This window comes from Mesoplodon densirostris, chromosome 12 (genome assembly GCF_025265405.1).
Source record: "Mesoplodon densirostris isolate mMesDen1 chromosome 12, mMesDen1 primary haplotype, whole genome shotgun sequence".
In the NCBI taxonomy this organism is placed as follows: domain Eukaryota; kingdom Metazoa; phylum Chordata; class Mammalia; order Artiodactyla; family Ziphiidae; genus Mesoplodon; species Mesoplodon densirostris.
Window position 1 is genome coordinate 178310 of NC_082672.1, and position 14710 is coordinate 193019.

The 14710-nt window shown below is 42.2% G+C and overlaps 1 long non-coding RNA gene and 1 pseudogene across 6 annotated transcripts in view; one reads left to right on the plus strand and one right to left on the minus strand.

Moving 5' to 3' along the window:
• LOC132500319 (uncharacterized) overlaps positions 1–14710 on the plus strand; it is a 61351-nt gene that overhangs the window by 25230 nt on the left and 21411 nt on the right. The window lies entirely within an intron of this gene.
• On the minus strand, positions 11691–13392 carry LOC132500097 (dipeptidase 2-like; annotated as a pseudogene).

Below are 14710 nucleotides of genomic sequence, written 5' to 3' on the forward strand. Positions count from 1 at the left end.
CTGTGTTTTTTTATTTTTCAGTAAATTTATTTATTTATTTATTTTTGGATGCATTGGGTGTTTGTTGCTGTGAACGGGCTCTCTCTAGTTGTGGCAAGTATGGGTTACTCTTCGTTGTGGTGTGCGGGCTATTCACTGCACTGGCTTCTTTTTTGCAGAGCATGGGCTCTAGGTGCGTGGGCTTCAGTAGTTGTGGCTATCAGGCTTAGTAGTTATGGCTCGTGGGCTGTAGATCACAGGCTCAGTAGTTGTGGCACACAGGCTTAGTTGCTCCACGGCATGTGAGATCTTCCCGGACTAGGGCTTGAAACTATGTCCCCTGCATTGGCAGATGGATTCTTAACCAGTGTGCCAGCAGGGAAGTCCCCCCCCCCCCCGCATCTGGCTTTGATATCAGGGTAATGGTGGCTTCATAGAATGTCATTGGATGTATTCCTTAATCTTCAATCTTTTCGAAGAGCTTGAGAAGAATCAGTGTAAGTTTTGCTTTGTATATTTGGTAGAATTTGCCTGTGAAACCATCTGATCCTGGATTTTTGTTAGTAGGGAGTTTTTGTAAATTACAGTTTCTATTTTGCTTGTAGTGATCAGTCTGTTCAAGTTATCTATTTCTTCTTGATTCCGTTTTGTTTGGCTGTAAAAAACAACATATATTTTTAAGTTATGTTAGCAGCTAAATACTTACCATGTATTAGACCACAAAAGAGCAAAGAAAAAAATATTAAAGTATTTTTTCAAATAGAAAAAGTATTGAAATATTTTTAAGAAATTGGGATAATAGTACTAGTTACAATAATGACAAATTGTTCTGAAATTAAACACTACTTTATCTAAGATGCATATCATATGCTTATCGTTTTACTGTTTTTAAATACATGGAATGTTTTCACCTTTCTAAAGTAATTATTTTATTTTACCTGTATATTGGGAAAAAATTTTAGTTGCACATAATATAAAAAATTACAGTTTAATAGGAGACATTAATCCATTTACCTTTGCTGTAGTATTGAAAATACTTAGGTTTAGAGTTACCATGTTATTGAGTACCCTTATTTATTTATTTATTTATTTATTTATTGCGGTACGCGGGCTTCTCACTGTTGTGGCCTCTCCCGTTGCGGAGCACAGGCTCCAGACCGGGGCACGAACCCGCGTCCCCTGCATCGGCAGGCGGACTCTCAACCACTGCGCCACCAGGGAAGCCCTATTTATTTATTTTTAAAAAGACTTAATTTGGGGGAGGTATAAATTATTTATTTATTTATTTATTTTTAGCATCTTTATTGGACTATAATTGCTTTACAATGGTGTGTTAGTTTCTGCTGTATAACAAAGTGAATCAGCTATACATATAAATATATCCCGATTTCTCCTCCCTCTTGCATCTCCCTCCCACCCTCCGTTTCCCACCCCTCTAAGTGGTCACAAAGCACTGAGCTGATCTCCCCATGCTATGCAGCTGTTTCCTACTAGCTATCTGTTTTACATTTGGTAGTATATATAAGTTAATGCCACTCTCTCACTTCGTCCCGGCTTACCCTTCCCCCTCCCCATGTCCTCAAGTCCATTCTCTACGTCTGCGTCTGTATTCCTGTCCTGCCCGTAGTTTCTTCCCAACCATTTTTTTCTTTTTTTAGATTCCATATATATGTGTTAGCATACAGTATTTGTTTTTGTCTTTCTGACTTACTTCACTCTGTATGACAGACTCTAGGTCCATCCGCCTCACTATAAATAACTCAATTTCATTTATTTTTATGGCTGATAGTATTCCATTTTATATTGAAGATGTGCAAAATCTTTTTTATCCATTCATCAGTTGATGGACACTTAGGTTGCTTCCATGTCCTGGCTATTGCAAATAGAGTTGCAATGAACATTGTGGAACATGATTCTTTTTGAATTATGGTTTTCTCCAGGTATATGCCCAGTAGTGGGATTGCTGTGTCATATGGTAGCTCTATTTTTAGTTTTTTAAGGAACCTCCATACTGTTCTCCATAGTGTCTGTGTATCAATTTACATTCCCACCAACAGTGCAAGAGGGTTCCCTTTTCTCCACACCTCTGCAGCATTTACTGTTTGTAGATTTTTTGATTGATGGCCATTCTTACCTGTGTGGGATGATACCTCATTGTAATTTTGATTTGCAATTCTCTAATGATCAGTGATGTTGAGCATTCTTTCATGTGTTTCCTGGCAATCTGTATATCTTCTTTGGAGAAATGTCTAATAGGTCTTCTGCCCATTTATGGACTGGCTTGTTTGTTTCTTTGATATTGAGCTGCAGGGGGTGCTTGTAAAGTTTGGAGATTAATCCTTTGTCAGTTGCTTCATTGGCAAAGATTTTCTCCCATTTTGGAGGTTGTCTTTTCATCTTGTTTACGTTTTCCTTTGCTGTGCAAAAGCTTTTAAGTCTCATTAGGTCCCATGTTTTTATTTTTATCTTTATTTCCATTTCTCTAGGAGGTGGGTCAAAAAGGATCTTGCTGTGATTGATGTCATAGAGTGTTCTGCCTATGTTTTCCTTAAGAATTTTATAGTGTCTGGCTTTACATTAAGTCTTTTATCCATTTTGAGTTTATTTTTGTGTATGGTGTTAGGGAGTCTTTTAATTTAATTCTTTTACCTGTAGCTGTCCAGTTTTCCCAGCACCACTTATTGAAGAGGCCGTGATTTCTCCATTCTATATTCTTGCCTCCTTTATCAAAAATAAGGTGACCATATGAGTCTGGGTTTATCTCTGGGCTTTTTCTCCTGTTCCATTGATATATATTTCTGTTTTTGTGCCAGTACCATACTGTGTTGATTACTGTAGCTTTGTAGTATAGTCTGAAGTCAGGGATTCTGATTACTCCAGCTCTGTTTTTCTTCTCAAGATTGCTTTGTCTGTTCGGGGTCTTTTGTGTTTCCATACAAATTGGGAAATATTTTGTTGTAGTTTTCTGAAAAATGCCATTGGTATTTTGATAGGGATTGCATTGAATCTGTAGATTGCTTTGTGTAGTATAGTCATTTCACAGTGTTGATTCTTCCAATCCAAGAACATGGTATATCTCTCCACCTGTTTGTGTCATCTTTGATTTATTTTATCAGTGTCTTATAGTTTTCTGAGTAAAAGTCTTTTGTCTCCTTAGGTAGGTTTATTCCTAGGTATTTTATTCCTTTTGTTGCATGGGTAAATGGGAGTGTTTCCTTAATTTCTCTTTCAGACTTTTCATCTTTAGTGTATGGGAATGAAAGGGATATCTGTACATTAATTTTGTATCCTGCAGCCTTACAAACTTCATTGATTAACTCTAGTAGGTTTCTGGTAGCACCTTTAGGATTCTCTATATATAGTATCATGTCATCTAGTGGCAAACAGTGACAGCTTAACTTCTTCTTTTCCGAGTTGGATTCCTTTTATTTCTTTTTCTTATCTGATTGTTGTAGGTAAAAATTCCAAAAGTGTGTTGAATAATAGTGGTGAGAGTGGGCAACGTTGTCTTGTTCCTGATCTTAGTGGAAATGGTTTCACTTTTTCACCATTGAGAACAATGATGACTGTGGGTTTGTCATATATGGCCTTTACTATGTTGAGGAAAGTTCCCTCTATGCCTAGTTTCTAGAGGTTTATCATAAATGGCTGTTTAATATTGTCGAAAGCATTTTCTGCATGTATTGAGATAATCATATGGTTTTTATCCTTCAGGTTTTTTAATATGGTGTATCACATTGATTTGCATGTATTGAAGAATCCTTGCATCACTGGGATAAACCCAGCTTGATTATGGTGTATGATCCTTTTAATGTGCTGTTGGATTCTTTTTGCTAGTATTTTGCTGAGAATTTTTGCATGTATGTTCATCAGTAATATTGGCCTGTAGTTTTCATTATTTGTGACATCTTTGTCTGGTTTTGGTATCAGGGAGATGGTGGTCTCATAGAATAAGTTTGGGAGTGTTCCTCCCTCTGCTATATTTTGGAAGAGTTTGAGAAGGCTAGGTGTTAACTCTTCTCTAAATATTTGATAGAATTTGCCTTTGAAGCCATCTGGTCCTGGGCTTTTGTTTGTTGGAAGATTTTAATGACAGTCTCAATTTCAGTGCTTCAGATTGGTTTGTTTATAGTTTCTATTTCTTCCTGGTTCAGTCTTGGAAGTTTGTGCTTTTCTAAGAATTTGTCCATTTTACTGGCATATAGTTGCTTGCAGTAACCTCTCATAATCCTTTGTATTTCTGCAGTGTCAGTTGTTACTTCTCCTTTTTCATTTGTAATTTTATTGATTTGAGTCTTCTCCCTTTTTTTCTTGATGACTCTGGCTAATGGTTTTATCACTTTTGTTTATCTTCTCAAAGAATCAGCTTTTAGTTTTTTTGATCTTTGCTATTGTTTCCTTCATTTCTTTTTCATTTATTTCTGATCTGACCGTTATGATTTCTTTCCTCTGCTGACTTTGTGTTTTTTTTTTTCTTTCTTTCTCTAATTGCTTTAGGTGTAAGTTTAGCTTGTTTATTTGAGATGTTTCTTGTTTCTTGAGGCAGGATTGTATTGCTATAAACTTCCCTCTTAGAACTGCTTTTGCTGTATCCCATAGGTTTGGGGTCATCATGTTTTCATTGCCATTTGTTTCTAGGTATTTTTTAATTTCCTCTTTGATTTCTTCAGTGATCTCTTGGTTATAAAGTAGTGTATTGTTTAGCATCCATGTGGTTGTATTCTTTTACAGATTTTTCCCTGTAATTGATATCTATTCTGATAGCATTGTCGGAAAAGATACATGATACAATTTCAATTTTCTTAAATTTACCAATGCTTGATTTGTGACCCAAGATATGATCTATCCTGAAGAATGTTCCTCAAACACTTGAGAAAGAGTGTATTCTGTTGTGTTTGGATGGAATGTCCTATAAATATCAATTAAGTCCATCTTGTTTAATGTATCATTTAAAGCTTGTGTTTCCTTATTTATTTTCATTTTGGATGATCTGTTCATTGGTGAAAGAGGGGTGTTAAAGTCCCCTACTACGATTGTGTTACCTTCGATTTCCCCTTTTATGGCTGTTAGCCTTTTCCTTATGTATGGAGGTGCTCCTATATTGGGTGCATAAATATGTACAATTGTTATGTCTTCTTCTTAGGTTGATCCCTTGATGATTATATAGTGTCCTTCTTTGTCTCCTGTAATAGTCTTTATTTTAAAGTCTCTTTTTTCTGATATGAAAATTGCTACTCTAGCTTTCTTCTGATTTCCATTTGCATGGAATATTTTATTCCATCCCCTCACTTTCAGTCTGTATGTGTCCCTAGGTCTGAAGTGGGTCTCTTGTAGACCGCATATATACCGGTCGTGTTTTCAGATCCATTCAGCCAGTCTATGTCTTTTGGTTGGAGCATTTAATCCATTTACATTTAAGGTAATTATTGATATGTATGTTCTTATTACCATTTTCTTAATTGTTTTGGGTTTGTTATTGTACGTCTTTTTCTTCTCTTGTGTTTCCTGCCTAGAGAAGTTCCTTTAGCATTTGTTGTAAAGCTGGTTTGGTGGTGCTGCATTCTCTTAGATTTTGCTTGTCTGTAAAGGTTTTAATTTCTCTGTCGAATCTGAATGAGATCCTTTCTGGGTAGAGTAATCTTGGTTGTAGCTTCTCCCCTTTCTTCACTTTAAATATGTACTGCCTGTCCCTTCTGGCTTGCAGAGTTTCTGCTGAAAGATCAGCTGTTAACCTTATGGGGATTCCCTTGTATGTTTTTTGTTGTTTTTCTCTTGCTGCTTTTAATATTATTTCTTTGCATTTAATTTTTGATAGTTTGATTAATATATGTTTTGGCATGTTTCTCCTTGGGTGTATCTTGTATGGGACTCTCTGCACTTCCTGGACTTGATTAACGATTTCCTTTCACATATTAGGGAACTATATTTCAACTATAATCTCTTCAAATATTTTCTCTGTCTCTTTCTTTTTCTCTTCTACTTCTCTGACCCCTATATTCGAATGTTGGTGTGTTTAACATTGTCCCAGAGGTGTCTCAGATTGTCCTCAATTCTTTTCATTCTTTTTTCTTTATTCTGCTCTGTGGTAGTTATTTCCACTATTTTAGCTTCCAGGTCATTTATCCATTCTTCTGCCTCAGTTATTCTGCTATTGTTTCCTTCTAGAAAAATTTTAATTCCATTTACTGTGTTGTTCATCATTGTTTGTTTGCTCTTTAGTTCTTCTAGGTCCTTGTTAAACATGTCTTGTATATTCTCAATTCCAGTTCCAAGATTTGGGATCATATTTAGTATCATTACTCTGAATTCTCTTTCAGGTAGACTGCCTATTTCCTCTACATTTGTTTGGTCTGGTGGGTTTTTACCTTGTTCCTTCATCTGCTCTGTGTTTCTCTGTCTTCTCATTTGGCTTTGTGGACGGTGTTTGGGGTCTCCTTTACGCAGGCTGAAGATTCGTAGTTCCCGTTGTTTTTGGTGTCTGCCCCCAGTGGCTAAGGTTGGTTCAGTGGGTTGTGTATGCTTTCTGGTGGAGAGGACTGGTGCCTGTGTTCTGGTGGGTTTGTCTGGATCTTGTCTTTCTGTTGGGCAGGTCCGCATCTGGTGTTGTGTTTTGGGGTGTCTGTGACCTATTATAATTTTAGGCAGCCTCTCTGATAATTGGTGGGCCTGCATTCCTGTCTTGCTAGTTGTTTGACATTGGATGTCCAGCACGGGATCTTACTGGTCTTTGAGTGGAGCTGGGTCTTAACATTGAGACGGATATCTCTGGGAGGCTTTTGCCGTTTTGATATTACAAGGTGCCCAAGGTCTCTGGTAGACGAGTATTCTGAACTCTGCTCTCCCAACTCAGAGGCACAGGCCTGACACCCGGCTGGAGCACCAAGACCCTCTCAGTCACACAGCTGGGGGTGAGAGCAAGAGCTAGCTTTGGTACATCTCAAAGAACACCAATGAGATTCACTCACCATTTTCTCTCCATCAGTGAAGAAAACAAAATTCAGTGTTCGGTGAGTCAGCCACCTTGGTAGCCAGCCTCCAAGAAGGCCCTAATCATACCCTAATTATCTCCCAGTCATCACGCACCTGTGTGCCTCCTCACAGTTGAAAAGGGCTGATGTTTTAACTAATAAGACATTGCAGAAATGACAAAGTGCAGCTTCCAAAGGTATAAAAGATATTGGAGCTTCTGCTTTGGTTTCTGCTAGATCACTCATCCTGTGGTAAGCCAGCTGCCATGTCATGAGGACACTCAAGCAGCCCTAAGGAGAGATTCATGTGGCAAGGAGCTGAGGCCTCTTACTTACAGCCACATGAGTGAGTCATCTCACAAGTCACAATACTTAATTTTATTTATTTATGGTTGTGTTGGGTCTTCGACGCTGCACAGGGTTTCTCTAGTTGTGTCGAGCAGGGGCTACTCATCATTGTGGTGCATGGGTTTCTCCTTGCTGTGGTTTCTCTTCTTGTGGAGTATGGGCTCTAGGTGCATGGACTTCAGTAGTTGTGTCACGCAGGCTCAGTAGTTGTTGCTTGCAGGTTCTAGAACGCAGGCCAAGTAGTCGTGGCACACGGGCTTAGTTGCTCTACAGCCTGTGGGATCTTCCCAGACCAGGGATTGAACCCCTGTCCCCTGCATTGGCAGGCAAATTCTTACCCACTGAGCTACCAGGGAAGTCCAGTGTGCTCTTTTTTAAACCTAGTCTGTTTTCATTATTTTCTATCTTAACTGTTCTATATTAAATAAAAAATAATAATACTCCTTTCTACCCCTCCTCTTTGAGTATGATATATGAAGAAGTATGTCTTATTTATTAATCTGAAATTTTCACCTTACTTTTAAGAAGTAATCACAGTGTCAAGTATTTAATACCTTTCACTTCCACCTTGAAAAGCATGGATATTAAAGTGCTAATATAATTACCTTCCCTAGTCTATCATTTTTACTTTTTGTTATGTATAAAAAACAACTAAAAATATGCATGGTTTGTAAGGAAATGACAAATTTCAGAAAATTCAGAATCTGCATACACTCTATACATAGCTTCTAGATACAGACACAGAAAATTGCCAGATACTCAGAACCCCCCTTGTCCAATTCTAGTGACTCCCCTTAAGGTTTAATATTGTTCTGGTATCTAACAAAAAGATCACTTTACCTGTATTTTGTATTTTATATAAATGTAATGGCACAGTAAAATCACTTTTGGATTGGGCTTTTTTATTTTATGTTGTTTATGAATACGCCTATATGGTTGCCTGTTGTTGTTGTCATGCACTGACACTGTTGCATAGGATTCCATAGTGTAAATATTTAACTATTAATTAATTTTTTCCAAAATGTATTACAATATGAGTGATTTTCAGTTTGGGTCTATTGAGAATTGCACTGGTATATACATACTAGAACTTGAGCTTTGGTGGTATGTGTATAAATTATTGTTCAATATACATGTAGTAGTAAAATTTTTGACTCATAGCTTTCATCTGTTTATCTTTTTAGATATTTCTAAATATTTTCAAAACATTTGTATGATTTTTCATCCTCAGCAGCAGTGAATGAGATTCAAGGATTACACACATTCTTGTCAAACTTGATAATACCTGTCATTTTCATTTGAACTTTCTGGTTGGTGAGTGATAATTCCAGGTATGACTTTTTTGCATTTAATTGACTACTAAGAAGCCAAGCATCTTTTGATATGTTTACTTAACGTTCTGTACTCTCTTTCTTGAAATATCTTTTGGTATATTTTTCCCATCTTTGCTATTACATTATCTTCTTATTGAAGACTTTTTTTTTTTTTAACATCTGAAGACTTCTTATTTAGGAGTTTTAAATATATACTTGATATAAGTTCTTCTGTCTTTCTGTCTCTCCTCTTTCTTTAGATGAGTGTCAGTTTTTAATGTTAATAACATCTAATTTGTTATTTTCCTCTATTTAGTCTTATTTCTATTTATTTATGTAATCTTCTTATCTGTTGCAGAACACATTATATATTCTAAACCACAAATATGTTTTCGTTTCTTCAATAAATCTAATTGTTAAGCTTTAAATTTAAGTTAACTTTCTGAATTAAATATGTTGTATCATAGTGAGCATTAATTTGTCTATGACAGCTGCAAGGTTACATTTATTCAGAAAATGTTGTATTCAGCTCTCTTTTCATTTGCTCCTACTTCTTATTGATTCACAGAGGTAAACATCACTTCATCCATGGATCTGACTTTTCTTGATTTCTCATGGTCATTCTCATTAATTCTTCTTGCCTCATGAAATCTTTAGGCATTGCATTATTCCACAAAAGCAAAAAGCTTCCTTGGGCCTTTTTCCTCAGAAGATTGATTATTCCCACATTTCAAATGGGAGATTGCAATAAGTTAGGAGAAAATGCCACAGGGGTCTCTCTCTCTTTTTTTTTTTTCTTTCACATCTTGTATCAGCCTCTGCTTGCACTCTGTGTTCAAAGATTTTTGTACAACACATTGATAGAAGTGCCAGGTGTTTCTCTCCTTGGGGCAAAAGACAGATTAATTACCTGACAAATAAAATAAAAACAGTGTCTTTCTCTGTTCAAATGTTGGAAAGGATTGCTTGCATCCTAATTTAAAAGTTTCAGGTGAGTGAAGCTTAAGATTCCAAAGCTTTAATCCATATTTGCACCATGCACAGCATCCAACAGGACTGCTTTACATAACCCCGTGAGACTTTTGTGTGCAAGTGAAATAGATAAAAATATAAAACTATTGCTGTCTTTTTGGGTCATAAAAAAGATTTTTTGTCTCATTAAAAATTTTTTTTTTCTAAAATCCAAAAACGTGTCAGGCTAAAATATTGGAATTTCAAACATGGTAAAACCCCTTTTGAACGATGCGAAGTGAGACTTCTTTGTAGTGCTGATTTGCATTGCCCACTTGCTTGGTTGGCCAAAAAGGGCGTACGCGTTTTTTCCTGAATATATTCAGGAAAAAAAAACGTACGCCCTTTTTGGCCAACTGCATCACTGTCGAAGTTCTGCCGCTTTTCATGTGCTTTAAAGGCAACTCCGATCTACCTCTTGAAAACGGTTTCCTGCAATTCTGCCTTGTTTTCAAATCCTCTTCGTTGCCTTACCTCAATAAGGTACGAAAGTTATCATTTATTATCCTGCAGGTTTGTGAATTTTAGTGCCTCTGAGATCCATTTTTCAACTCGCCTTTTTAGGAGCTGGCCTCCAAACCGCAGGACTGCTTCAGGCCCTATTCTGGTTCCGGGGGGCAGGCAGAGCCTTTGGTTAATTCTTCTTCCTGATTGGAAATTAGAGTGACATGTGTCTGTCCAAACACCTAGAGCTGATCTCTCATTGGTTCCCCCTCTACCCATTCAACCTCTGGACAAATTGCAAACTGTACGAATCAGGAGGTTAAAGGTGCTGATTCTCCAAGTGGGGAGCTTGTTGGTAAAGCAGCTGGAATGGCGAACCCGAGCACCACGAGATGAAAAATGAGGTGCGTTTTAGAAACGTTTCCCAATCATATGGTGTACCATCCTCTGGGTTTCCCATGCATGTTTTAGCTGTAGGAAGATTCCCTTGAACCTGGAGATTTCTGACCCATGGAATGGGTAGCACGCAGTATTACTTTAAAGGGTCTGCATTTGCTCACACAACCTCACCAATCCGGTCGCCCCCAAGAGTGTCCAGCCTTATGTCTCTTCCAGCTGTGGGTCTAGATGTGGTCAATCCAGGTTGCATCACAGCCACTGAACGAATTTTGTAAGAATTTCTCTCTCTTTCACTATCTTTGCTTTTTTTGTAATTTGTATTTATAATGGGATTTAGCTGATTTTCAATGCTGTGTTTGTGCCCCTTTACACCCACTATATTCACTTACCGAGAAATATCAATAAATACTTTTTAAGATTCTTACTACGCGGATATATTCTTCTGTGGTGAATAAGGTGTGTTGAGTCCAGTTCACTGAGCAATGAGTAGGTCTTTTCTATTACATATTTGGTTGATGGAACGGTATCTGTGCTAATTTCAAACTATTGTTTTATGCATCACCCCACCTCACCTTTCCCCTTAAGCAGCCATAAGTGTGTTTTCTAAATGTGTGACTGTTCTGTTTTGTAATTTAGTTCATGTAGCGATTTTTACATTCCGTCTATAACTGATATCTTATGATAAGTTTCTTTATCTGTGTGACATATTTCTCTTAGAATCATCGTACCTAAATCCACTCATTATGCTGCTACTAGCCTTAGGACATTGATTTCATGGCTGAGTGATATTCCATTGTACATAAGTACTACAACTTGTTTATCCACTTTTCTCTTTCATGAGATACTTAAGGTGTACCCGAGTCAAGGATTTTGTGAACACAGAAGCCCTAAAATTTGGGGTGCCTGTGTCCTGTCGATTTTTGGTTTTCTCAAGATATAAGCCCATGAGTGGAAGTGCCCTGTGCTCTGTAGCTCTGTTTTTTAGATGTTTTAGGAAACACCATACAATTTTCGAGAGTGGCCGTTGGCAATTTATATCACGCCCATCAGCGTAAAAAAGCTCCCTTTTCTCCTTGACTTGCCCTGCATTTCTGGTTTTTACACTTTTTCAGCATGGCCCTTTTGACCGATGCCTAGTGAGACTTCTTTGCAGTGTTGATTTGCATTGCCCGCTTGTTTGGTTGGCCAAAAAGGGCGAATGCGTTTTTTCCTGAATATATTCAGGTGCTCACCAGGGCATGTAGCAGGTGTGGGTGAGTGTCACGTAGCGCACACCCAGCGCATAGAAGGTACGCAAGATGGAGAGGCTACTGTCCAGTGAGTGCCCGCCCTCCACACCAGTAAGGCAAGCCAACTTCCGGGTATTGTTGAGAGCTGGGGGCACGTAGGTCAGATGATCATTTTCAGAGGCAGGGGTAGCTTACTGAAGTCCCTAACACCCACTACCACCAGTCTGTTTACCTTTTTTTTTGGCCGTGCCACGCAGCATGAGGGCTCTTAGTTCCGCCACCGGGGATCAAACCCGACCCCCCTGCAGTGGAAGCGTGGAGTCTTAACCTCTAGACTACCAGGGAAGTCCCCCGTCTACCTTTAACTGAGGTCACAAGCTCCAGCTCAGAATAGGAGGCACACATGAGGCGGATGAGGTCAATTTGTTCCAGGGTGAGGCGCACAGCATCCCGTTCGTGGGTCTGGCATGGGACGTAGGCTGACCAGAACTGAGGGAAGGCCGGGGCTTAGTTTGGGCTTTGGAACTCCTTGGGCTTCTCATAGCCTCCTCAGCTGGCACAGCACTTACTGTGCCCAGAAGTCACATGTAATGCGTTGCTTTTTCTGTGGTACTTGGCAGCCCGTCAGGTGGGCTCACTGTGACCCCTGTAGCCCCCAGCATCCATGGCATGGCACTTTCCAGGTCACTATGGTAACTTCGTTCCAATGTGAGTAACCTGTGGTCTCTGAGGCCCCCAAAGTGCCCCACATTCCCCAGCAGCCATGGTGGCACCTTGTGTGTCCCTTTGGTACCTGGCCACCCACGAGACTGTCTTTCAGCCTGTCCAAGCTGGTCTAGCCATGGCTGAAATTGCGCAGATTAACATGCTGTAGCCCATTGTGGTAAAACTGCCCCAGGACCAGGGGCATGTTGTTGTGGCTGGAGGGAGGTCAAGGCAAATGGGTGGGCTCCTTAGGTTTTGGGATCAGGCAGGACACATTGCCTGGCCTGGGCCAGCCTGGGGGTCCCCCACCTCACACTGTCACACAGACTATACTAGGAGCAGCTGAGGCCTGGGCTGAGGGGTTCTCGCCAGGGAGGGGATGACAGAGAAGGGGAAGGGCATCCGTAGATGATGGAGAGGACATCCAGGGGTGGTGTGAGGGAGCCTCCCCACTAGCGCTGCATGCTCCAGACCTCCTCCCCTGCCCAGGGCCAGGCTAGGCCCCCACCGGCCCCCAGCAGCCCGCACACACTGCAGCCACCCTTCCACAAGCGGGAAGTGGCCCGCGTGCGCTCCCGCGGACTTGGGGTGCTGGAGGTGCCCAGCGTGGTCTGCACGAGGGTTACCGATCACAGCAGCAGACCCAGCAGGAGCAGCAGGCACAGCAGAGGCCGCTGGCTGCGTGCACGGGGACCTTCGAGGCCCCCGGGCCGCAAGCTGCGCAGGGCAAGGCAGGCGGGCAGAGGCGGGTCTGAGAGGGGCGGGCGATGGGGTTCTGCCCGTCGACACAGGCCACCCAGCGGCGCGGCCTCGCGAGGGGGGCGGGGTGAGGGAGGGGATACAGAGTCACAGGACCCTGCGACCCGTGTGCGGAGACCCGCGATCCGGATCCGGGAAGCCCGGCAGCCACAGGGCGGCACTGCCCTCCCGCCCCCTGCTCAGAGGCAGCTCCCGCGGGCTAAGCTGGCCTCTGCTGAGAGCCCACTCGCCTCCCATCGTGGGTTCCCTCCGCCCCCGCCCCTCTTCCCACACCCACTGCTCCGAGGGGGCGCCCTAGGTTGCTCTCCCCCGCCTCTAACCTTCCTGTCCAAGCTGGGGTGCTTCTCTCAGAGGGCCACCTGCAGCCTGTGGCCTCCCGGGAGCACATCTCGTCCCCATCTGCCCGCAGCCGGCCCCGCCCACCCCGAGGGCTGCGTGTGAGTGTCTCTGTGGCCACAAGTGCTCTGGGCTCCCAGTTTCCCGGTACTGGGCCATGGGGGCTGGTGTGGGGGAAGAGAGAGTTTCTGGAAATGGGGGGGGGTAACCTTGTGAGCTCTGGATTCAGGAGGGGGCTCTCTGCCCCCAACCTTCTCTCTCTTCCTACTTGACTCCCCACCCTGCATGACCATTCTCTGGGGACTTGAACCAGCGCCTGGGAACTATCAGGAGCCTCCCCCACTTCTGTCAGCCAGCCTCAGGCGAGCGCCCTCAGGAGCTGCTACACCTCCCCAGGGCCTGAATAGAGGGACTTTTGGGATGTGAACTGAACAACCTTCTGGGGAGAGTCAACGACCCTTTTACTCAACAGAGCAGGAACTCAGTCAGTAGGCTATTTGTGTGGAAGGAAATGAAGTCGCTTCCATGGCAGCAGAGCCCCCGCCGCAGCAACCTTCGTCCCAGAGCTGCTGGCTGACCTTCTGGCCAGGATCCCTCCTACCTCAGCGTGGAAGGCCCGGCCTCGTGGAGAAGTGTAGGTTCTGAAGAAAGACCTGGCACCTGGGTTCTGCTGCTACACTTGCCTTATCTCGTGGCCCTTGTGGCTCTAGCTTTCCCAGAAACCTCAAGGGCTAAGTGCCTGTGCTTGCTCAGAGGCTGCACGCCATTCCCCATTTCCAGCCTCAGGCCCTCCCGCTAGCTGCCTCCTCTAGGGACCCCCCTCCCCCCAACACACACACGCACACTGGGGATGTGCCTTCTCACAGCAGCTCAACCACTGAGATGATTTAGGGACTGTGCCCAAACTCCTGCATCCCCAGCCTCTCAAGTTTTTGCTCTGATCCCTGGCACCCCCTGGAGCTGTTCCACCTTTGGAACCTTTCCCAGGTGGCAGGAGTGCCTAGCACAGGGGTAGTGACCTAAGTCTGAGCACTGGCGACCCTAGAAATCTGTTACAGAAAAGCATTTTATTGAGCAGTAAGGGACGCCACTGGGGACGGAAAGGCCTGGCAATAAAGGAGCATGTGAACCTCGGGACAGGGTGCGTGCTGCTTGACTCTCCATCCTGTTCTTGCTTCAGGGAGCAGGGCTTCCTGGGCCTCTCTATCCTGCCTCCTGA